Raw genomic sequence first — 23,540 nt, 5'->3', positions numbered from 1 at the left:
AGGTATTTTCACTTATGATGGTTCTTAGAGTTATTGTGGTTTTAGTTTTTAATCTTGATGGAAATGTGTAATGTTTTCATGACAGTTGCTTAGCAAATAGAACTCTGACTTGTGACAGCCAATCACATCAGATTTCATGATCTCTCTTGTTCCCAGCAGCTGCACTATTTTTCTCCTCAAAGGGAGGTTGCACTGAGGTGGCCCTGTGACAGCAAAAAGGGGGAGGAGATGCGGGTCCTGCCCTCCTCTACCCCCTCCCACCATGATGTTATGAGAGCCCCTGCCCTCAAGAAGTGCCAGGCCTGGGAAGGCAGCGGCATGGTACCTGAAGGAATGGTTCTGTGCCTCTGATTCCCCCACTCTTTAGAAAGCTCGACATCGCAAATAGATGAATACACTTTTTGCAGAAAGTGTGAACTATTCGTGCCTTTCTCTTTAGGTCACCTCTAAGGGAGCAATTTCACAGAAGTCAGCATTGCCATCCAAATCCCCCACACATGTGGTGAAAAGGAAGCAATAGACGTTTTTCCTGTGAAAATGGACCTGGCGGCAGAAAATAAAAGATTTTTAAAATTTTAATTACAGACAAATGTGTATGTTTCTCAGAAACCCTCAATCCAATTCTTATGGTTCTGTAAGTAAAAGAATAGTGATCCTGGGCATCCTGGGTGGCTAGTGGTAAGGAATCTGCCTGAAGTTCAGGAGACACGAGTTCGATCCCTGAGTCAGGAATATTCCCTGGAGAAGGAAATGTCAACCCACTCCAGTATTCTTGCCTGGGAAATCTCAAGAACCGAGGAGACTTGCAGGCTACAGTCCAGGGGGTCGCAAAAGAGTCGCTTAACAGCTAAACAACAGCAACAAACTGGGTTGAATAGGGGCCCCAAAAGAGATATGTCCAAATCCTGAACTCCAGTACATGTGAAAGTGCCTTTATTTGGAATGAGGGTCTTTGCAGATGTAATTAAAGATCTAGTGATGAGATTATCCTGGATTTAGGGTGACCCCCAACCTGATTCCCAGGTGGCTCGGTGGTAAAGAGTCCACCTGCCAAGGAGAAGACTCAGGTTTGATCTCTGGGTTGGAAAGATCCCCGAAGAAGGAAATGGCAACCCACTCCAGTATTCTTGCCTGGGAAATCCCATGGACAGAGGAGCCTGGACGGCTACAGTCTCGGACACAACTGAGCGACTAAACGGCGGCAGCAGCTGAGTTTACTATCCAGTGTCTCACAGGAAAAGGAGACAAGATCAAAGACACGCAGGGGAGGCCACGTGTGGATGAAGGCAGAGACTGGAGGAGGAAGCCAGCTCAAGGAGCACCAAGCTTTGCTGAGAGCGTCCAGGATAAACTGTCCTGTCAGTTTCAGACTTCCGGCCTCCAGAACTAGGAGAGGGTGGATTTCTGTTGCTTTCAGCCACGCAGTTTGTAGTAATTTGTTCCATCAGCCCTAGGAAACTAACACATGTGCTATTTTATGGCATAAATGGCAAAGCCTATGAAGAAAATGATTTTCTGACAAAGTATGTATTGCCAAAGATGATCATAGAGAGGTAGAAAACTTGAGGAATTCTGTGACAATAGAAGAACTTGGAAGCACTGTTACGGATTTATCCCTTTAAAAGGTACCATGCCAGGGCTTCCCTGCTGACTCAGTGGTAAAGAATATGCCTGAGACATAGGTGCAATCCCTGATCTAGGAAGATCCCTCATGTTGTGGAGCAACTAAACCAATATACCACAACTGCTGAGCCTACCCCCTAGAGCCTGTGCTCCGCAAGAGAAGCCATTTCAATGAGAAGCCTGCACACTGCAATGAAGAGGAGCCCCCCCTTGGTGCAACAAAAACCCACTGCAACCAAAAAAAGGCACCATGCAAGGACTTTGCTGGTAGTCCGGTGGTTAAGAATCTGCATTGTGAGGCAGGGGACTTGGTTTTGATCCCTAGTAGGGCAACCCACTCCAGTATTCTTGCCTGGGAAATCCCATGGACAGAGGAGCCTGGCATGATGTCACAAAAGAGTTAGTTGGACATGACAGCGACTCAGCAGCAACAAGGGCTTCCCCATAGCTCAGATGGTAAAGAATCTGCTTGCTAATACAGGAGACCAGGGCTCAATCCCTGGGTTGGGAAAACTCCCCTGGAGAAGGGCATGGCAGCCCACTCTAGTATTCTTGCCTGGAGAATTCCATGGACAGAGGATCCTGGCGAGCTACAGGCCATAGGGTCACAAACAGTCAGACACAACTGAGCGACTAACACACACAGGGGGAACTGAGATACCACAAACCATGGGTCCACTAATCCCATGCACCGCAACTACTGAGCCCGTGTACTCCAGAGCCTGCGAGCCACAACTATAGGGAGCCCGTGTGCCTCACCGAACAATCCCACCCGACACAACAAAAGTTTCATGTGCTGCAGCTAAGACCTGAGGCAACCAAATAAATTAATAATAATAATAAAAAGGCACCAAGACTTTTACAGCTAACTTTTACTTAACTTCCCCCAAAGAAACAATTTCCTCGTTATTCCAACTTTACAAAACTATACAGAAAAGCCCCTGAGTAATTTCATGAAGCTAGAAATACCCTAGTATCAAAGTCTGGTGAAACAAGTAGAAAAAGATAAATGAGAAATTTCATGTGTGAAAATAGGGGCAAACATTAAAAGACACTCATAAACCTAGCTGAGTATAAAGAGAATACTTATTCCACACAAGGGATATTAAAAACAGAGTTTTGGCAAAACCCCACAGGCCAAGGACAAGGGTAGAGTTGTCTAGCACTTCCTTTCCTGGAGGTGCCAGTCTCCCGACCTCTGCCCACCCAAGAGAACCCCCCAGACCATGAGGTTACTTGAGGGGTTGAGGAAGAGGAGTGCAGTGCAGAGGCGTTTGGAAAGCGAGTGTTATCAGTGAGCGTAATCCCCACCACCACCTGGCCTTGCACTTCAAGTCAAAGGAGGGGGCTCCTGAAACCTGAGGGACACAGGACCTGATAAAGACTCAAGGTCAGCAACTGGCTAGAGTTGCCCTTGTCTGACAGCAGATTATTGGTGAGGATTGTCTTTTAAAAAGGCCTGCACTTCAGATCTTCAGACCTTCAGCACTGGCCTGTGCCTATTTCCTGTGGGCCAGCAGTGGACCCCATGGAGAGGTATGTAGTAGAGATTCCCCACACTGGGCAAAAGGAGAGCCGGGGACCAAGAGGAGAGGTCAACACTTGCCAACACAAGAAGGCACAGCCTGGGTTAAAATCTCTACACAAGAGAGCCTCAGCGTTGGGGGAGCAAGCCCCCCTCAGCGGCTGTGAATGTAACGCATCCCAGGGTACCAACACCAGGTGACAAACTACTGGATTAATAGGACCTTCCCACTCCTTATCTCTGCTCTCCCCCAGACAGTCCCTACAATGGTTAATTTTATGTGTTAACTTGACTGGAGCACGCAGTGCCCAGATATTTGGTTCAGTATGATTCTAGGTGTGTCTGTGAGCATGTTTCTGGATGAGATTAACACTTGAGTCCGTGTACTGAGAAAAGAAGATGGCCCTCCCCAGTGTGGGTGGACATCATCCACTCCACTGAGGACCTGAGTAGAATAAAAAGATAGAGGATGGGAGAATTCACTTTCTCTGCCTGACTGCTGAGCTGAGATAATCAGTCTTCTCCTGCCCTTGGCTTAGGAATTACACAATCTGTCCTGCTCCTCGGGCCTTTGGACCAGGCTGAGTCACAACCCCAGCTCTCCTGGGTTTCCCACTTATAGACCAGATGCAGGGATTTCTCAGCTTCCAGAACAATGTGAGCCAATTCCTCATAAAAATTTATTTCAATATAAATATAGATATCCTACTGGTTCTGTTTCTTTGAAGAATCCTGAGGAATATAGCCCCCAAAACTGTACTTAGGAAAGAAGTAAAACCCCTGTCCCCTTCTCAGATTTCCTAGTCAGAGGCAGAGCTAAAGGGGAGGAAAAATTTGAACTAGATAAAACAGTGTAGTTTTAAATATTGGATTGAATAGAGCTTTTTAGTTACTAAAATGAAACTCTCCTTAGACCAAAAATAATTATGAAAGCTGAAAGCTTTCCAAGATTTCATCCAGAGTGAAGAGGAGCACACCCAGCAAGTGGGCTTGAAGGACGGTGGAAAAATTTTGCTTTCTGCTTGTACCTTACTAAATAGACATTTGTGCAATAAACTCCTTCCCCCAGGAATGCCAGTGTGGCTTAGTAGGAGGAGAAGTTAAAAATCATGTGGTCATATCTGTACATGTCATTTGATAATATTCAGTACACTTTCCCAATAGGAAACACTGAATAAAATAGGACTAGAAAGAAACTACCTAACATTTTAAAGACTGGGTGGGTACTGAAAACAAAACACAAAATAGTGTCTATTTTTATTTTTAAAATTCAGAAAAATACAAAGAAAATCACAAATCATTCATATTCCCATAACCTAGAACTAATAAACAACAGACTGGTTCCAAACAGGAAAAGGAGTATGTCAAGGCTGTATATTGTCACCCTGCTTATTTAACTTATATGCAGAGTACATCATGAGAAACGCTGGGCTGGATGAAGCACAAGCTGGAATCAAGATTGCCAGGAGAAATATCAATAATCTCAGATATGCAGATGACACCACCCTTATGGCAGAAAGTGAAGAGGAACTAAAAAGCCTCTTGATGAAAGTGAAAGAGGAGAGTGAAAAAGTTGGCTTAAAGCTCAACATTCAGAAAACAAAGATCATGGCATCTGGTCCCATCACTTCATGGGAAATAGATGGGGAAACAGTGGAAACAGTGTCAGACTTTATTTTGGGGGGCTCCAAAATCACTGCAGATGGTGATTGCACCCATGAAATTAAAAGACACTTACTTCTTGGAAGGAAAGTTATGACCAAACTAAATAGCATATTCAAAAGCAGAGACATTACTCTGCCAACAAAGGTCCATCTAGTCAAGGCTACGGTTTTTCCCGTAGTCATGTATTGTTGTGAGAGTTGGACTGTGAAGAAAGCTGAGTGCCAAAGAATTGATGCTTTTGAACTGTGGTGTTGGAGAAGACTCTTGAGAGTCCTTTGGACTGCAAGGAGATCCAACCAGTCCATCCTAAAGGAGATCAGTCTTGTGTGTTCATTGGAAAAACTGATGCTAAAGCTGAAGCTCCAGTACTTTGGCCACCTCATGGGAAGAGTTGACTCATTGGAAAAGACTCTGATGCTGGGAGGGATTGGGGGCAGGAGAAGGGGACGACAGAGGATGAGATGATTGGATGGCATCACCGACTCGATGGACGTGAGTTTGAGCGAACCCCAGGAGCTGGTGATGGACAGGGAAGCCTGGCGTGCATAGGGTCGCAAAGAGTCGGACATGACTGAGCGACTGAACTGAACTGAACTGAAAGATGTTCCCAAGTACCTTTCAATGCGGTCTTCCATGGTGGCTCAGATGGTAAGGCATCTGCCTGCAATGTCAGTCCCTAGGTCAGGAAGATCTCCTGGAGAAGGAAATGGTAACCCACTCCAGTACTCTTGCCTAAAAAATTCCATGGACAGAGGAGCCTGGTGGGCTACAGTCCAAAGAGTGGGACATGACTGAGTGACTTCACACTCACTCACCTTTCAATACATATTTACAGTAGACATACTTACATAAGTGAGAATTTAATTTTACTTAAATTTACACCTATTGAATGAGGAATATAGGCCTTTCCTTGTAATGTCTGCATCTGGTTTTGGTATTAAGGTAATACTGGCTTTGTAAAATGAATTGGGAAGTGTTTCCTACTTCCTTGTTTTCTAAAGGAGTTTGTATGGGATTGGTTTTTACTTGTAAAATGTTTTATAGAATTCGTCAGTGAAGCCTCTTGGGCCTGGGGTTTTCAGCACGTTTTTGTGTGTGTTTTTTTTAAATCAGGCACGCAGTGTTATTGTTACAGAACCGTTGAATACAACTTATAAACAAGCCAAGACGGCGTTAAGGGGAGATGCTGTCGGAGGTCAGGGAGGCAGGAGAGGATCAAGGTGGCGCCTTCCGGGCTCGGTCCTGGAGGGGCTCAGGCTGCCGCCACCGAAGGAGCTGGGCTGGCGGAAAGTTGGCTGCCTGTGGAGGCCTCGGGGCTTCACCAGAAGCTCCTGGATGAAGCCCTCTGTGGGGTTCGTGCACGACTTTAAAAGATCCCTAGTTTCAACAATTCACGATGTTGACCTCATTGTCTGCGCTGCACAACTCCTCCAAGCTCCCGACGATCCACTCCTCCACCTCCAGGCTTAGCTGCAGTTCCAGACCGTCATACTTGACGGTGACGCGCACGCGTCGCTTTTGCAGCGACCCCCCGCCCCCGGAGCTGCTCCCCGCTCCCCGAACCCCGGCCCGCCGTGGAGACTGCAGCTTGCCTCAGCATCCGCTCGCCCAGCCGCTGAACTGCTAGAAGGCCCTGGCCCAGCCCCCGCGCCGCGCTGTGCGCTTTCGCCTAGCACCCAGGGGACCTCTTACGGGTCGTGGCCCTTTTTGGCAAGTTTTAAATTACAAATTCAATTTTTGACATTAATAAAGGGCTATCCAAACTTCCTGTTTCTTTTCTTTTTGTGCCAGTTTAAGTAGTTTTTGTGTTTGAGAGAACTGGTCATTCTCATCTAGATTGCCCAATTTTTTGCCATAATGTTAATTATAATACTTGATTTCATTACTATCCTACTATTGTGATGTCCCCACTTTCACTCCTAATATTAATATTTTATGTTTTCTTTCTATTTTTTCCCCTTTGTCAGTTTAGCCAAAAGCTTATCAATTTTGTTGACATTTAAAAGAACCAGTTTTTGGCTTCATTGATTTTTCACTATTGTTGGCCCATAATTTCATTAACTACTGCACTTGTCTTTATGATTTCCTTCCTCACTTTTTATGTTCCAAATTGTACTTTGTTATATAATTTCTTGAGGTAGAGTCACAGGCTTTAGATTTTTCTTCTAATATAAGCATTTAAAGATGTGAATTTTCCTCTTATTTAGCTGCATCTCACAAAATATTAGGGCTTCCCAGGTGGTGCTAGTGGTATCAAACCCAATTCCCAGTGCAGGAGACATAAGAGACGTGGATTCAGTCCCTGGATCGGGAAGATCCCTGGAGCGGGAAACAGCAATCCACTCCAGTATTCTTGCCTGGAAAATTCCATGGACAGAGGAGCCTGGCAGGCTACAGTCCATGGGGTCACAAAGAATCAGACAGGACTGAGCAACTTAGCACAAAATATTATAATTTTAATGTTATTTTATAAAAGATTAAAATATTTTTCAATTTCCCATGTGATTTTTTTTTTTTTTGGCTCATGGATTATATAGAAGTGTTTTTTCATTTCCAAATATTTCAGTTTTTTCTTGTTATTGTTGTTGAGCTCTGATTTAGTTCCACTGTGGCAGAGAATATAGTCTGTATAATTTCAATCCTTTTAATTTTATTGCTTAGCACCTGGTGTAAGTAAGTAGCCAATTTTGTGATGCAACGTCCTGCAAATATGAATTAAGTCAAAGTGTAATAGTGTGGTTCAGATCCTCTATCTGTTGATTTTATGTCTGGTTCTACCAATTGGTGAGGAAGGGTGTTAAAACCTCTAATTATGTATGAAGCATTGTCAGTTCTCCCATTGCTTAATTTTTTTAATGGTAGAAAAGGCAGAAAAGGGAATGAATACCAGATGCAACACATTGAAAGCAAAGGGCGATACAGTAAGACTTAAATCCAAACATGTCAGTTATCACCTAAATATAAAAGGGTCAAATTCTATGATTAAAGATAGAGATTTCTGATTAGTTTATTTCAATGACCCTACTTTATATATATGAGACACACTTTAAATAGAAGAACACAGATAAGTTGAAAGTAAAAGGATAGAAAGAGATATATCACACAAACAGTAAGAAACAGTAAGCACAGAAAGCTGGAGTGGTTATATTCATATTCAAGACAAGGAAAACTCTCAGAGATAAACAGGGACATTTTATAATAATGGTGAATTCATAAAGAGACAGGGCTTCCCAGGCGGAGCTAGTGGTAAAGAATATGCCTGCCAAAGCAGGAGACATAAGAGACAAAGGTTCAACCCCTGGGTCAGAAAATCCGCTGGAGGAGCAAATGGTCCCCTACTCCAGTATTCTTGCCTGAAAAATCCCATGGACAGAGAGGCCTGGTGGGCTACAGTCCAGGGGGTTGCAAAGAGTTAGACCCAACTCAAGAGTCTGAGCATACAGCACAAACATCAAGAGACAATTATAAATGTGTATGTGCCCAATATCACAGATTTTAAATCCATGAAACAATATTTGGTGGAACTAAAAGAAGGAAGAGACAAACCAATAGTCACAGTTGGAGATTTTAACTTTCCTCTCAATACCTTAAGAAGAGTGAGACAAAAAATGAGTAAGGATATGGAGTTCTAATCTATAGTATTAATCTTTTTGATCTAAGTGTCATATATAGAATATGATACCTACCAACTGCAGAATGAAATTTATTTGTAAGCACACATGAAACTAAGGGTACATCTGTTGTTGTTCAGTCACTAATTCGTGTCCGACTCTTTGTGACCCCATGGACTGCAACATGCCAGGCTCCCCTGTCCTTCACTGTCACTCAAGAGTTCACTCAAACTCATGTCCATTGAGTCAGTGTTCCTATCTGACCATCTCATCCTCTGTCGCCCCCTTCTCCTCCTACCCTCAGTCTTTCCCAGCATCAGGGTCGTTTCCAATGAGTAAGCTCTTCAGATCAGAGTATTGGATCTGGCCAAAGTATTGGAGCTTCAGCTTTAGCATCAGTCCTTCCAGTGAGTATTCAGGGCTGATTTTCTTTAGGATTGACTAGTTGGATCTGCTTGCAGGCAAGAGAATCTCAAGAGTTTTCTCCAACACCACAGCTCAAAAGCATCAATTCTTCAGTGCTCAGCCTTCTTTATGGTTCAGCTTTCACATCTGTACATGACCACTGGAAAACCATAGCTTTGATTAGGTGGACCTTTGTTGGCAAAGTGATGTCTCTGTTTTTTAACATGCTGTCTAGGCTTGTCATAGCTTTCCTTCCAAGGAGCAAATGTCTTTTAATTTCATGGCTGCAGTTAGTGTTCACAGTAGTTTTGGAGCCCAAGAAAATAAAGTCGTTAAAGCTTCCACTTTTCCCCTTCTAATTGCCATGAAGTGATGGAACTGGACGTCATGATCTTAGTTTTTTGAATGTTGAGTTTTAAGCCAGCTTTTTCACTCTCCTCTTTCACCCTTATCAAGAGACTCTTTAGTTCCTCTTGTCTTTCTGCTGTTAGAGTAGTATCATCTGAATATCTAAGGTTGCTAATATTTCTCCTGGCAATCAGCTTATCATTCATCCAGGCTGGCATTTCATATGATGTACTCTGCATGTAAGTTAAATAAGCAGGCTGCCAATATACAGCCTTGTCTTACTCCTTTCCCAATTTTGAGCCAGTCAGTTTTTCCATGTCCAGTTCTAACTGTTGCTTCTTGACCTGCATACAGGTTTCTCAGGAGGCAGGTAAGATGATCTAGTATTCTCATCTCTTTAAGAATTTTCCACAGTTTGTTGTCAATTAAGCAAAAGTAGCTGTTTTTCTGGAATTCCCTTGCTTTCTCGATGATCCAATGAATGTTGGCAATTTGATTTCTGGTTCCTGTGCCTTTTCTAAACCCAGCTCTTACATCTTGAAGTTCTCAGTTCACATGCTGCTGAGGCCTAGCTTGCAGGCCTTTGGGCATAACCTTACATATGCAATGAGCACAGTCATATGGCAGTTTAACAGTCTTTGGCATTGTCCTTCTTTAAGACTGGAATGAAAGAGTATGTGCTGGATCATAAAACAAAACAGCATATATCTGAGGATTGAAATTATACAAAAGATGTTCTCTAATCACAATGGAATCAAATGGAAAAATCAATAATGAACATATTGAAAATTTGCAACTATTTAAAAGTTAAATAGAAAATTCTAAATAATGGATCAAAGAGAAAATCACAATGGAAAATAGAATAATTTTTAACTGACAAAGAAACCATAACATATTGAACATAAACCTGACGTTGTTGTTCAGCCACTCAGTCATGTCCAACTCTTTGCGACCCCATGGACTATGCCAGGCGTCCCTGACCTTCACTGTCTCCTGGAGTTTGCTCAAACTCATGTCCATTGAGTTGATGATGCCATCCAACCATTCATCCTCTGTCACCCATTTTCCTCCTGCCTTCAATCTTTCCCAGCTGACATAAGAATAAATAAAATACAGGAATAGTCATAGGTGTTAGTGAAGTTAAATTAATAACTTTTCCACAAAGAAAACTCTAAACCCAGATGACTTAACTTCCACCAAACATCAAAGGAAGATACAATACAAACCAAACACAAACTCTTTCAAAGACAGAGGAAAATGAAACTTCTCCCTCATTTAAGAGGACAGGATAATCCTGATATCACAGATTGACAAGGGAAGAAAATTACAAGAATGGAATATTTTAGACCTATGTTGCTCATGAATATAGATGCCAACATTCTATTAGCAAAACATTAGCAAATCAAATAATTCTAATAAATTAGAAGGATAATAATATCTAATGATAAACAGGTTTTATCCTAGGCATGCAGGGTCACATGTATACATCCATTTAATTAATATCTACAAATCAATCACCATAGTTTGCTGCATTTACTGAAAAAAAGGGGAGGACTGTATAATCACCCCCATAGATTCAGAAAAAGCACTTACTCAAATTTAACATCAAATTCAGCCAACTAATATAAAAGGAGAAGTTTCTTAATCTGATGAAGCACATCCTTAAAGAATTACAGTTAAATCACACACAATGATAAAATATTGAATGCTTTAACATCAGGAACAAAACAAGAATTTTACTCTTGTTCTATTCAGCATTGTACTGGAAGCCCTAGCCATTCCAAAAAGGCAATGAAAAGAAACTGGAGACATAAAGATTGGAAAGGAAGACATAAAAATGTGCTAAATGGCAGACAACATGAAAAAACTATTGATTTCTATCTGCTGGTCACAAAATACTAGAAAATAAAATTTAAAAATCAACACCACTTACCATAACAAGAAAAATATTTAAAACCTAGGAAAAGCTCTTTAAAAATTATGCAAGTCCTCTATTCTGAAAGTTACAGACATTGTCCTAGACAAATGAATTAACAAAACCAACCCACAAACTACAGAAGACCTTACCGAATGAATGGATATAACATGGCCCTATGTTCATGACTGGAAAATTCAGTCATGAACTGTGAGCTTCCAGATGTTCAAGCTGGTTTTAGAAAAGGTAGAGGAACCAGAGATCAAATTGCCAACATCTGCTGGAGCATCGAAGAAACAAGAGAGTTCCACAAAAACATCTATTTCTGCTTTATTGACTATGCCAAAGTCTTTGATTGTGTGGATCACAACAAACTGTGGAAAATTCTGAAAGAGATGGGAATACCAGACCACCTGACCCGCCTCTTGAGAAATCTGTTTGCAGGTCAGGAAGCAACAGTTAGAACTGAACATGGACCAACAGACTGGTTCCAAATAGGAAAGGGTGTACGTCAAGGCTGAATATTGTCACCCTGCTTATTTAACTTATATGCAGAGTACATCATGAGAAACGCTGGGCTGGATGAAGCACAAGCTGGAATCAAGATTGCCGGGAGAAGTATCAATAACCTCAGATATGCAGATGACACCACCCTTATGGCAGAAAGTGAAGAGGAGCTAAAAAGCCTCTTGATGAAAGTGAAAGAGGAGAGTGAAAAAAGTTGGCTTAAAGCTCAACATTCAGAAAAGGAAGATCATGGCATCTGGTCCCATCACTTCAGGGCAAATAGATGGGAAACAGTGGAAACAGTGTCATACTTTATTTTGGGGGGCTCCAAAATCACTGCAGATGGTGGTTGCACCCATGAAATTAAAAGACGCTTACTCCTTGGCAGGAAAGTTATGACCAGTCTAGATAGCATGTTAAAAAGCAGAGACATTACTTTGGCAACAAAGGTCCATCTAGTCAAGGCTATGGTTTTTCCAGTGGTCATGTATGGATGTGAGAGTTGAACTATAAAGAAAGCTGAGTGCTGAAGAATTGATGCTTTTGAACTGTGGTGTTGGAGAAGACTCTTGAGAGTCCCTTGGACTGCAAGGAGATCCAACCAGTCCATCCTTAAGGAGATCAGTCCTGGGTGTTCATTGGAAGGACTGATGTTGAAGCTGAAACACTCTGGCCACCTGATGTGAAGAACTGACTCATTTGAAAAGACTCTGATGCTGAGGAAGATTGAAGGCAGGAGGAGAAGGGGACGACAGAGGATGAGATGGTTGGATGGCATCACCGACTCAATGGACATGAGTTTGAGTAAACTCCAGGAGTTGGTGATTGACAGGGAGGCCTGGTGTGCTGCAGTCCATGGGGTCGCAAAGAGTTGGACACAACTGAGTGACTGAACTACACTGAACTGAGGCAAAATTTGAAAACAGGCCATGATCTCTCCCCTCTAGTGTTAAGCCCTGTGTAATCTGATCTGCCCCACTTGAGTGAGAACAAGTGACATGCTTTTAGCCAACAGAACATGGGAAAGGTGACAGGCTATCACTCTTGTGATTATGTTATGATAAATATAGGCAGTCCTCACTTTGCACAGTAATGTAGGACAAGTTGAAACTGTCCACAATGTCTTTAATAATCTTAGTCTTAATAATAATCTTAATCTTAATAACCTTAATAATCTTACTCTTAAGGGGAAAAATTGTGATTATTCCGTGACCTTTAAAAACGTTGGAGAGGGGACTTCCCTGGTGGCTCAGTGGTAAAGAATCCACCTGACAAGCAGGAGACACAGGTTCAATACCCGGTCCAGGAAGATCCCACATGTTGCAGAGCAACTAAGCTGGTACACCACAGCTATGGCACCCACCGAAATTACTGAAGCCCACAAGCCTAAAGCCTGTGCTCCATCACAAGAGCAATAAGCCTGTGTGCCATAACAAGAGTGTAGCTCCTGCTCCTGCAACTAGAGAAAGCCTGCACACAACAACAAAGAGCCAGCGCAGTCAACAATAAATAACTAAATCTGGAAAAGACATAACAGCATAGACATATTATTTTAAAAAGAAGTTTGACAAAGCATTAAAATCTTCCATGAAAGTGAAAGTGTTAGTTGCTCAGTTGTGTCAGACTCTGCGACCCCATGGATTGTAGCCCTCCAGGCACCTCTGATCATGGATTTCTCCAGGCAAGAGTACTAGAGTGGGTAGCCATTCCCTTCTCCAGGGGATCTTCCCAATTCAGGGAATGAACCCAGGTCTCTTGCTCTGCAAGTGGATTCTTCACTGTCTAAGCCACCAGGGAAGCCCCAACTCTTCCATACTGTTAATTATAAATATGTTAGGAAATGAGAAAAATAGTAAAATTAATATTCATTCAGAACATTGTAACTTACAATAGCAGAAACATTGGCAGTATCTACTAAGACTAAAAATTCACATATCCTATTTCCAAGCAATTTCACACAAGACCAAGAGAATATATGTCTACCTAAAATATTTAGGTTGGTGCAAAAGTAATTTTGATTTTTGCGTTATTGAACTTTGCTGTTTGATATTGGAATACATTCTTAAATAAATGTGGTTATGTTATACATCATTTTAATGCGCATTTCTCGCTTTTGCTAATTTATTTTTTGCTAATGATTTATTATTTGATGTTTACTTTATATTTATTTTAGACTAGGGAAATGTTAGACAAAAAAGCAAATTTGAGCACTTTTCTTATATTCGAGTCCAAAATGGGTCATAAAGCAACAGAGACAACTCACAACATCAACAACATGTTTGGCCCAAGAACTGCTAACGAACTAACAGTGCAGTGGTGGTTCAAGAAGTTTTGCAAAGCAGACCAGAGCGTTGAAGATGAGGAGTGCAGTGGCCGGCCATTGGAAGCTGACAGTGACCAGTTGAGAGGATCATTGAAGCTGACTCTCTTACAACTACATGCTGCTGCTGCTGCTGCTAAGTCATTTCAGTCGTGTCCGACTCTGTGCGACCCCATAGACGGCAGCCCACGAGGCTCCCCTGTCCCTGGGATTCTCCAGGCAAGAACCCTGGAGTGGGTTGCCATTTCCTTCTCCAATGCATGAAAGTGAAAAGTGATAGTGAAGTCGCTCAGTCGTGTCCGACTCTTGGCGACCCCATGACAGCAACCTACCAGGCTCCTCCGCCCATGGGATTTTCCAGGCAAGGGTACTGGAGTGGGGTGCCATTGCCTTCTCCGTACAATTACATGAGAATTTGCCAAAGAGCTCAACATCGACCATTCTATGGTTGTGCAGCCTTTGAAGAAAATTAGAAAGGTGAAAAACCTAAATAAGAGGGAGCCTCATGTACTGACTACAAATCAAAAAATATCATCATTCTGAAGTGTCATCTTCTCTTATTCCACACAACAGCAATGAACCATTTCTCCATTGGATAGTGATGTGCGATGAAAAGTGGATTGCATTCAACAACCGGCAATGACCAGCTCAGTGGTTGGACTGAGAAAAAGGTCCAAAACACTTCCCAAAGACAAGCTTGCACGAAAAAAGATCATGGTCGTTATTTGGTGGCATGCTGCCTGTCTGATCCACTACAGCTTTCTGAATCTTTTCAAAACCATTACATCTGAGAAGTATACTGAATTGCTAATCCTGCTTGTGATGCCAGCTGTCTTGCTATTCACACTGTCTGCACTGTTTGCTGAACCCAGGGTAGGTAAGAGGCTGAAAGAAGACACAATAAGCCGTAGGAACTGCAGACATGTTTATTCTCTCCTGGCTGGCACAGCAGCCGTAACACAGCCTCTCTCCTGGCTGATGGAGCAGCTGTAGCAGCAGCTACAACATAACCATAACATAGCCACAACACAGCCATCACATAACCGTGATGCCCCCCCAGTGTAGCCCCAATGCAACAGCAAAGCCTTACCAGATGGTGCCCATACAGGCGTCCTGCACAAAGTAGCCCAACCAAGCAAGCACATGCACAGTGCATAAGCGATCTCAGCGGTTACACAACCATGCAGAGCCATTCTTCACAGAACATAGGCCAAGAGGGCATGAGAGCATGGGGCAAGAGTCCTGACTGGCACCATCTTGTTAATTCCCTACATATGCTCAGCAAGCTGATGAGATGCACTGAAAACTGCAATGCCTGCAGCCAGCATTAGTCAACAGAAAGGGCCCAGTTCTTCACAACACCCAACCAAATGTCACCCAACCAATGCTTCAAAAGTTGAACCTACTGGGCTACAAAGTTTTGCCTTATGGGCCATATTCACCTGACCTCTTACCAATCGACTACCACTCCTTCATCTCAACAACTTTTTACAGGGAAAATGCTGCCACAACCAGCGGGAAGAAGAAAATGCTTTCCAAGATTCATCGAATCCTGAGACGCGGATTTTCATGCTACAGGAATGAACAAATTTATTTCTTTTTGGCAACATTGTGTTGATTTGTAATATTTCCTATTTTGATTAATAATGATGTGTTTGGGCCTAGTTATAATGATTCAAAATTCACAGTCAAAAACCACAATTACTTTTTCACCAACCTAATACAAGTGTAATAATTTTCATAGCAGTTTTATTTATAATAACAAAAAACTTTAAAAAATCTACTAAATTTCTGCCTTCAGAAAAATGGATCAATAAATTGTAGCATGTGTTCAGTCATGTCTGACTCTTTGGAATCCAGTGGACTGTAGCCCACCAGGCTCCTCTGTCTACAGAATTTTCCAGGCAAGAATACTGGAGTGGGTTGCTATTTCCGTCTCCAGGGGATCTTCCCCACCCAGGGATCAAATCCTCATCTCTTGCGATGGCAGGTGGATCGTTTACCACTAGCGCCACCTGGGAAGCCCAAATTGTACTACATCCATACAATGGACTGTTACAAGGCATTAAAAAAAATCACACATGCAATAACACAGATTAATTTTTAATATCTAAAACATTAAGTTGAGCAAAAAAGCTGGACACAAAAGTATATATACTATTGGGCTACTGTTGGATTTGATTTATATGAAGGTCAAGTACAGGCACATTTACCAATGGTACTAGAAATCAGAAAAGTAGTTACCTCTGGACATGGGTGTTAACTGGGAAGAAGCATGTGGAAAATTTCTGGAGTGATAAAGATGTTCCATATCTGAATCTGGTGATGACACTGATGTATAATTGGTAAAGGTTTGTTAAACTGTACCTTTAAGTTTTGTGTATTTTGCTACATGTAAATTATGTTTAAGAAAAATGTATAAAATTGAGAGAATGCTCATAAATCTTTCAGTACAGTGCTTTGCATACAGTACAACCTAAATAAATGTTAGCAATTTGTTATTTTAAAAACTTGTTGGATGCAGTTGTAGCTGTGCCTTGAGGGAAGCCTATAGCTCTAAACGCATATAAGAGGAGAGGCTGAAATGAAATTATCTTAACTTCTATCTCAAGAAGTTAGCTAAAAGGAAAAAAAAAATGAAAAGAGTAAACCCAAAGAAAGTAGAATAATGGAAATAATTAAGACAGAAGCAGGATGATTAGGAAGCAGAAAGACATCCAATAAAGAAAATAATTGAAGTCAAAAATTGATTATTAAAAAGATTAATAAATTTGATAAATCCCTAAAAAGACTAATTAAGGGAACAAAAAAAGAAGAAACAATAAGTAGCTAACAAGAATTTAAATGGAACATTATTATAGATCCTACAGCCATATAAAAATAACATAATAAGCACTTCTATGCTAATACATTTGAAAATTTAGGTTAAGTTGAAAAATTCCTTGAAAACCATATCACAATTAGTTTTGAAAATCAACTACTTAAGAAAAGAGGTGGCAAAGAATCCACCTGCAACACGAGAGATCCTGGTTTGATTCCTGGGTCAGTAAGATCACCTGGAAAAGGGATAGGCTACCCACTCCAGTATTCTTGGACTTGCCTCGTGACTCAGATGGTAAAGAATCTTCCTGAAATGTGGGAGATCTGGATTTGATCCCTGGGTTGGGAAGATCTCCTGGTGGAGGTCATGGCAACCCACTCCAGTATTCTTGTCTGGAAAATCCCGTGGACAGAGGAGCCTGGCAGGCGGCAGGGGTTGCAAAGAGTTGGACACGATTGAATGACTAACACACAACACATAATTATTAAGGCAGTTTATGTGGAAAATTGAAACTGAAGGACTGGAGATCGAACTGCAGCCAACGTGGAGGTGTGTAGTTAGACAGCCTGCTAGTTTTCCAGAAGGGCAGTGAGGACAGAGGGGACTGCCATCTCTCACTTGGTCCCTGTTTCTGCAGAGGCAGATTTGCACCTGGGTCAGCACTGGCGTGCATTACATGGAGGTGACTGCAGCAGCAGTCACAGACCTCCAAGCGGGGTTGAGCTGCAGTGCCAGCGCGGATTCCTGAGAGACTGGTGCCTTTCCATGGCAGGCACCTCTGCTACTTCGGCATCCTCCAGCCCTGGCAGAGTCTGTGTCACCACAGGCAGGAACCTGAGGAGCACTCTCCAGCTGAGTAACAGGATTGGAACTGACAGAAGATTCCAGATCAAAAAGACACAAACAGCCTGTGAAACAGAATAATTGGTTTCCAACAACATCATGTATCAGAAGATGCTCGTTAGGGATTCTCTGCTGAAAACTATGACTGCAGTCTGAGGTCAGGGGAGTGATTTTGCCTGATCTAGTCAAAGATAGAAGAAGCTCAAAATTATATTAGGCCCCTAAAGAGCAGGGTGGAACACATTAGGAAAAAACATATGATAGCTAGCCTACCAAGCAAGAAAAACAAAATTAGAACATAAACTTCCCAAGGTAGGAGTTTTGTCTGCTTCGTTCACTGCTGTATCTCCTGTGTTCTATATAATGCCTGGTATGAAGACTCTCAGTGAATACTTATTGAATGAATGAACAAAGGAGTCAAAGACAAAGGTGGGATTAAACATCAAATTGTAGGCGCTCGGCCTGTTTTTGGAAAATGAGAGGAATCAATTTTTCACAGGTTACAAGATAAAGGAAGGGATACTGGGCAAAAATAAAATTGAAATAGTATCAAAACTTCCAGATCATGTTTCCACACTAAAAAATCCACTAGAGAAGTGGAAATTAAAACAAAAATAAACAAATGGGACCTAATTAAACTTAAAAGCTTTTGCACACCAAAGGAAACTATAAACAATGTGAAAAGACAACCCTCAGAATGGGAAAAAACAATAGCAAATGAAACAACTGACGAAGGATTAATCTCCAAAATATACAAGCAGCTCACATAGCTCAATACCAGAAAAATAAATAACCCAATCAAAAAATGGGCAGAAGACCTAAAAAGACATTTCTCCAAAGAAGACATAGAGATGCCTAATAAAACACATGAAAAGATGCTCAATTAGGGAAATGCAAGTCAAAACTACAATGAGGTTTCACCTCACAACAGTCAGAATGGCCGTCAACAAAAAATCTACCAACAATAAACTCTGGAGAAGGTGTGGAGAAAAGGGAACCCTCTTGCACTGTTGGTGAGAATGTAAATTGACACAGCCACTATGGATAATAGTATGGAAATTCCTAAAAACTACCATATGACCCAACAACCCCATTACTTGGCACATACCCTGAGAAAACCATAACTGAAAAAGCCACATGTACCCCAGTGTTCACTGCAGCACTATTTATAGTAGCCAGAACATGGAAGAAACCTAGATGTCCATCAGCAGATGAATGGATGAGAAAGCTGTGGCGCATACATACAATAGAATGTTACTCAGCCAAAGAAAGAAACACATTTGAGTCAGTTCTAATGAGGTGGATGAGCCTAGACCTTGTTATACAGAGTGAAGTAAGTCAGAAAGAGAAAAACAAATATCGTATATCAGTGCATATATATGGAATCTAGACAGGTGGCACTGATGAACCTATTTGCAGGGCAGCAGTGGAGATACAGAGAAAGACTTGTGGACACAGTGGGGGAAGGGGAGGGTGGGACGAATGAAGAGAGGAGCATGGAAACATACATTACCGTATGCAAAACAGACAGCCTGTGGGAACCAGCTGTATGACGTGGGGAGTTCAAACTCAGTGCTCTGTGACAACCTAGAGGAATGGGATGGGGCTCAAGGAGGTTCGAGAGAGGGGACATATGCATACCTATGGCTGATTCATGCTGATGTATGGCAGAAACCAACACAATATTGTACAGCAATTATCCTCCAATTAAAAATAAATTATTAATAAAAATAAGTACAGTCAGAATTTGAATTACTAACAGGTATTAAGTGATTATCTACCACAGCAGGTATAAACATTTAATACATCCCAGGAACCTACTTTTCACAATTAAGGAATGAGAGTTGCAGTTTTCCTTCATAATTGTATGGCCTAAAGGAACATTACCAACACATTTAAGGCAGACCTAACAATTTTAAAATAAGTCTATTGCCTTTGAGGACATATATGTATTTATACATTTGGAAAGATAAAACTTTTTTTTTTAAAATAATCAAAAAGACTTGTTTGGGGACTTCCCCTGTGATCCAGTGGCTAAGACTCTGCACTCCCAATGCACGGCGCCCGTGTTCAATCCCTGGTCAGGGAACTAGGTCTCACACGACACAACAAAGATGGAAGATCCCACATGCTGCAACTAAGACCTGGCACAGCCAAATAAGCAAACACATAATAAATATTAAAAACGAAACAAAAAGACTTATTCCACAAGTGACAACATCCATGGATTTATTTCAGGCAGGTGCTGTTCGTGGGAGGTAGAAGTGGGAGACAAGTATAAATAGAATATGGGGCTAGGGGCCTTGGACACTCTTCCTGGAGACCGAGAGAGGCCAGCCACACAATAGGCTGGACGCTGGTGAATTCAAACAAGAGATCAAGAAAGTCTCACTGCAGTGATCACCATGACATCCTTCTTCTGCTAAAAGTAAGTCCTATTCTCACTTTTCCTGACATTTCTCTTTTCATAATTTGAGTGACAGGTCTCATGTCTACTTCTACTTTTGCAGAAAAAAACCCTGAGAACTCTGTTCTCTGTGGGCCCCATTTTAAATGCATTTACCATCTGCAGAGTGATATACTATGAGTGATCAGCTACTTGGAAAACTATAACATTTTTTTCTGATTTTTCTTTTTTTTTGCCTGTCTGGTTCCAACAATTCTAGTGGTTGCTTCCTTCTGTATATACTTCTACCACTTTAATGAGCATTTGGGTGTTTTTTTGATCTCTCTGTCTTAATAACAAACTATAATTTCAATATTTAATATAATTTCAATATTTAAAACATACCTCATGGAGATTTTGTGGGAGTGATGTTGGGGAGCTTTTGAGTTTATATTATCCCCATTTGGGCGGGGGAGGAAAGAAAGAAAAATAGAACCAGAACTAAAACTAGCTCTGTTTAGATGTCTTTGTACAAATAGAGAAAGAGAAGTGAGGTAAGAAACCAAACAGATAGTACTGATTGTACATGGAGTGCATGAATTTAAACTTCTTCTTCATACAGCTCTGTATTATTTGTTAAAGCAAGCATGAATTATTTTTGTAATTTCCTGAAGCTGAATGAACTAAATGTAACAAATGAGAAACATTATGGTGTTTCCTTAAAAAATTAAACATGGAATTACCACATAATCCAGCAATTCCATTTCTGGGTATATACCCCCAAAGGATTGAATCAGGGCCTCAAATAGACATTTGTACACAAAGTTCATAGCAGCATTATCCATAATAAACTAAAGGTGAAAACAACCCAAGTCATCAATGGAAAAGATTATACAGAAAAAAAATATTATACATTCTTGCTGGAATAAGTTAAACAATACAGACAAAACTGAAGTCTTCCTTGACGACTTTCCTATCTGGATACACAACTTTAAACACAATGAGTCTTACTTAATCCTCATCACCAGCCCATGAGTATTATTATTATTATTTTAAATTTTCTTGGCTGAGCCACTCAGCATGCAGAATCTTAGCTCCCTGGACAGGGATGGAACTCACACCCCTTGCACTGAAGTGCAGAGTCTTAGCCACCGGATTGCTAGGGAAATCCCACCAGCCCTTGATTTAAGTATTACTGCAATCTCCATTTACAGATGAGGAAACTGCCCTGCAGAGAAGGGAATGACTTCCTGAGAGTAATTCGGGCCAATGAATTACTGACTGTGCTCTGGCCTCCCCCTTTGTGTCAAACTCTGGCTGAGTGCTGAGGACAAGGATGTGGCCGCTGCCCTCACGGAGTTCTCAGTGTGATAAGAGAGGAGATACAAAATTACTCTAGTCCCTCAGGGAAATGCAGAAGTTAAACTGCTGACACCTTCAGAGCAGAGGCTCTTTATCTTTCTGTTCTCAAAAAGAGATATTTTTTTTACAAGATATTAAGTTTCTTTTAAAGATGAACTTAAGTTGTATGTAGACTTTTGGGTTTTGGGGGTTTTTTTTGAGTCTCAAACGTCACCTCCTCAGAGAGCCCTTTCTAAATTACTCAGAATAAAACAGCCCTCTGTCCCATGTCAGTTACTCTCTCTCACACGACTGACTACCTTTTCTTTACCTCCTGCTTTCTGCTCTTTATTTGTGTGTTTGCTGTCTGTCTTCCCCCACTAGAATGGCAGCTCTGTGACAGCAGGGGTCTCGTCCATCCTGTTTACACTGAGCCTCCTGTGGTGAGAACAGGGTCTCCCTCTTGGTCAGTGGCTGTGTTAGTTTTCAAGGGCTGCCATATCAAAGTACCACAAACTAGGTGGCTTAAATCAACATAAATTCAGAATTTCCACTGTGGTCCAAGGGTTAAGAAGCCTCCTGCTGATATACGGGACATGGATTCCATCCCTGGCCTGGCAGGATTCCACATGCTGTGGGGCAGCTAAGGCCATGTATCGCGACTACTTAACCTGAGCTCTAGAGCCCAGGAGCTGCAAGAGAAGCCTGTGCACCTCAACTAGAGAAAGCCTGCTTACAGCGATGATGGTCCGGTGCAGCCAAAAATAAATAAGTTAACTATTAAAAAGCAAACAAAGAAATGTATTGCTCATTGGCCTTTTGGCTAAGATCAAGTGTAAAAACCAGAAGCTTATTCTTTCACTGTCTTGGAGACCAGCAGTCAAGGTGTTCGATCAAGGATTTCAACCAAGGTGTTGGTGGGACCGTGCTCTCTGGGAAGGCTCTGGGTTAGAATGCTTCTTTGTCCTTCCTTCCTTCCTTCCTTCCTTCTGGTGGTTGTCAGCAGCCCTTCCCCTTGGTTTGTACTGTATCATTCCAGCTTCTGCTTCTGTCTTCACATGGCCTTGCTCCCTTTGGACAGCTCCTCTGTGTCTCTGTTTCCAAATACCTCTCTCTATCAGGATACTAGTCATTGAATTTAAGGCCCATTCTAAGCCAGAAAGATCATGTCTTAATGCCATCTACCAAGACCCTATTTTAAAAGAAGATCCCAGTCATAGGTACCAGGGGTTAGTACGTCAACTTATTTTAGGGGGTAGGGGTGGGGACACAATTCAACCAGCAATAGCAGTCAATAAATATACTGAACAAATGAGCTAGCGTCCTCTGGAAAAGTGGTACAATACGGTGAACTCTCAAAGGGGTTCAGGCAAAGGCTCTGGAAGGCATTATTCCCCCCAGGTTTTGATCCAACAGAACATAAAATGTCTTTTGCTGGCTGTAGGAACCAAAGTTGTGTGTGCAGTTCAAGGAAAATAATGGCTCCAATGTTCTAGATGGGGTATGGAGTTTTAGTTGCTGTATTCTCAATGTTCTTCTATATTTAATTTATGATAGTAATGTAATGCCATTATAAATAAAGTTTGGAAAAGAGAGAAAAGAAAATCAACTCTAATCTCACTTCCTTAATGTACTTTGGAGGAAATTTATGTGGACATCTTTCTGGAGAGAGGGAACAGCAAGTACACAAGCCTTGAGGCGTACACAAGCCTTGAGGCGTAAACAAGCTTGGTGTGTTCCAGGAGCAGAGAAGGTAACGCAGCGGGGGTAACCGCATCCCGCCGGGTGTTCCAGATCGCATTTTGGACATCAGCTCCCAAATCAACAAACTTCCTTCTCTGGCAATCTTCTCCAAACACGCTACCTTCCACCTCCCTTCCCCAAACACACTAATGTGGTTGGGAGGCTGTGGTGTAGACCTGGTGTGTTTAGAGGGGAGGAGATAATAGATACAACTGGGTACTCTCTCCGAGGCATTTGGAATTAGGATGGATAAGGATTAAGCAGTCTCTGTGAAGCTCTGTGACCCTGGAAGCTGTGAGGAAGGTGCTCCACTTCAGTCAGAGGCAAAGGAGGCAGGTCAGCGACAGAGAAGCAGGGATGCAGAGCCTAGTCCCGCCAGTTGACTCCCCAGTCCATCCATCATGAAAGTCAGCCGCATTCCTGCCTCACGCGCCAGGGCACTTCCCTGCATCTCTATCAAACATCCTCATTCCTTTAGCTCAAGCTG

At 41.9% G+C, this 23,540-nt stretch overlaps 1 pseudogene; it reads right to left on the bottom strand.

Moving 5' to 3' along the window:
• Nucleotides 1-6,028: 6,028 nt before the first annotated feature.
• LOC128053140 (protein phosphatase 1 regulatory subunit 14A-like) lies at nucleotides 6,029-23,111 on the bottom strand (annotated as a pseudogene).
• Nucleotides 23,112-23,540: the final 429 nt, after the last annotated feature.

The sequence above is a fragment of the Budorcas taxicolor genome, chromosome 1 (genome assembly GCF_023091745.1).
Source record: "Budorcas taxicolor isolate Tak-1 chromosome 1, Takin1.1, whole genome shotgun sequence".
NCBI classification, from domain to species: domain Eukaryota; kingdom Metazoa; phylum Chordata; class Mammalia; order Artiodactyla; family Bovidae; genus Budorcas; species Budorcas taxicolor.
The sequence above is the reverse complement of the archived record's forward strand: the minus strand, read 5'-3'. Positions and strand labels throughout refer to the sequence as shown.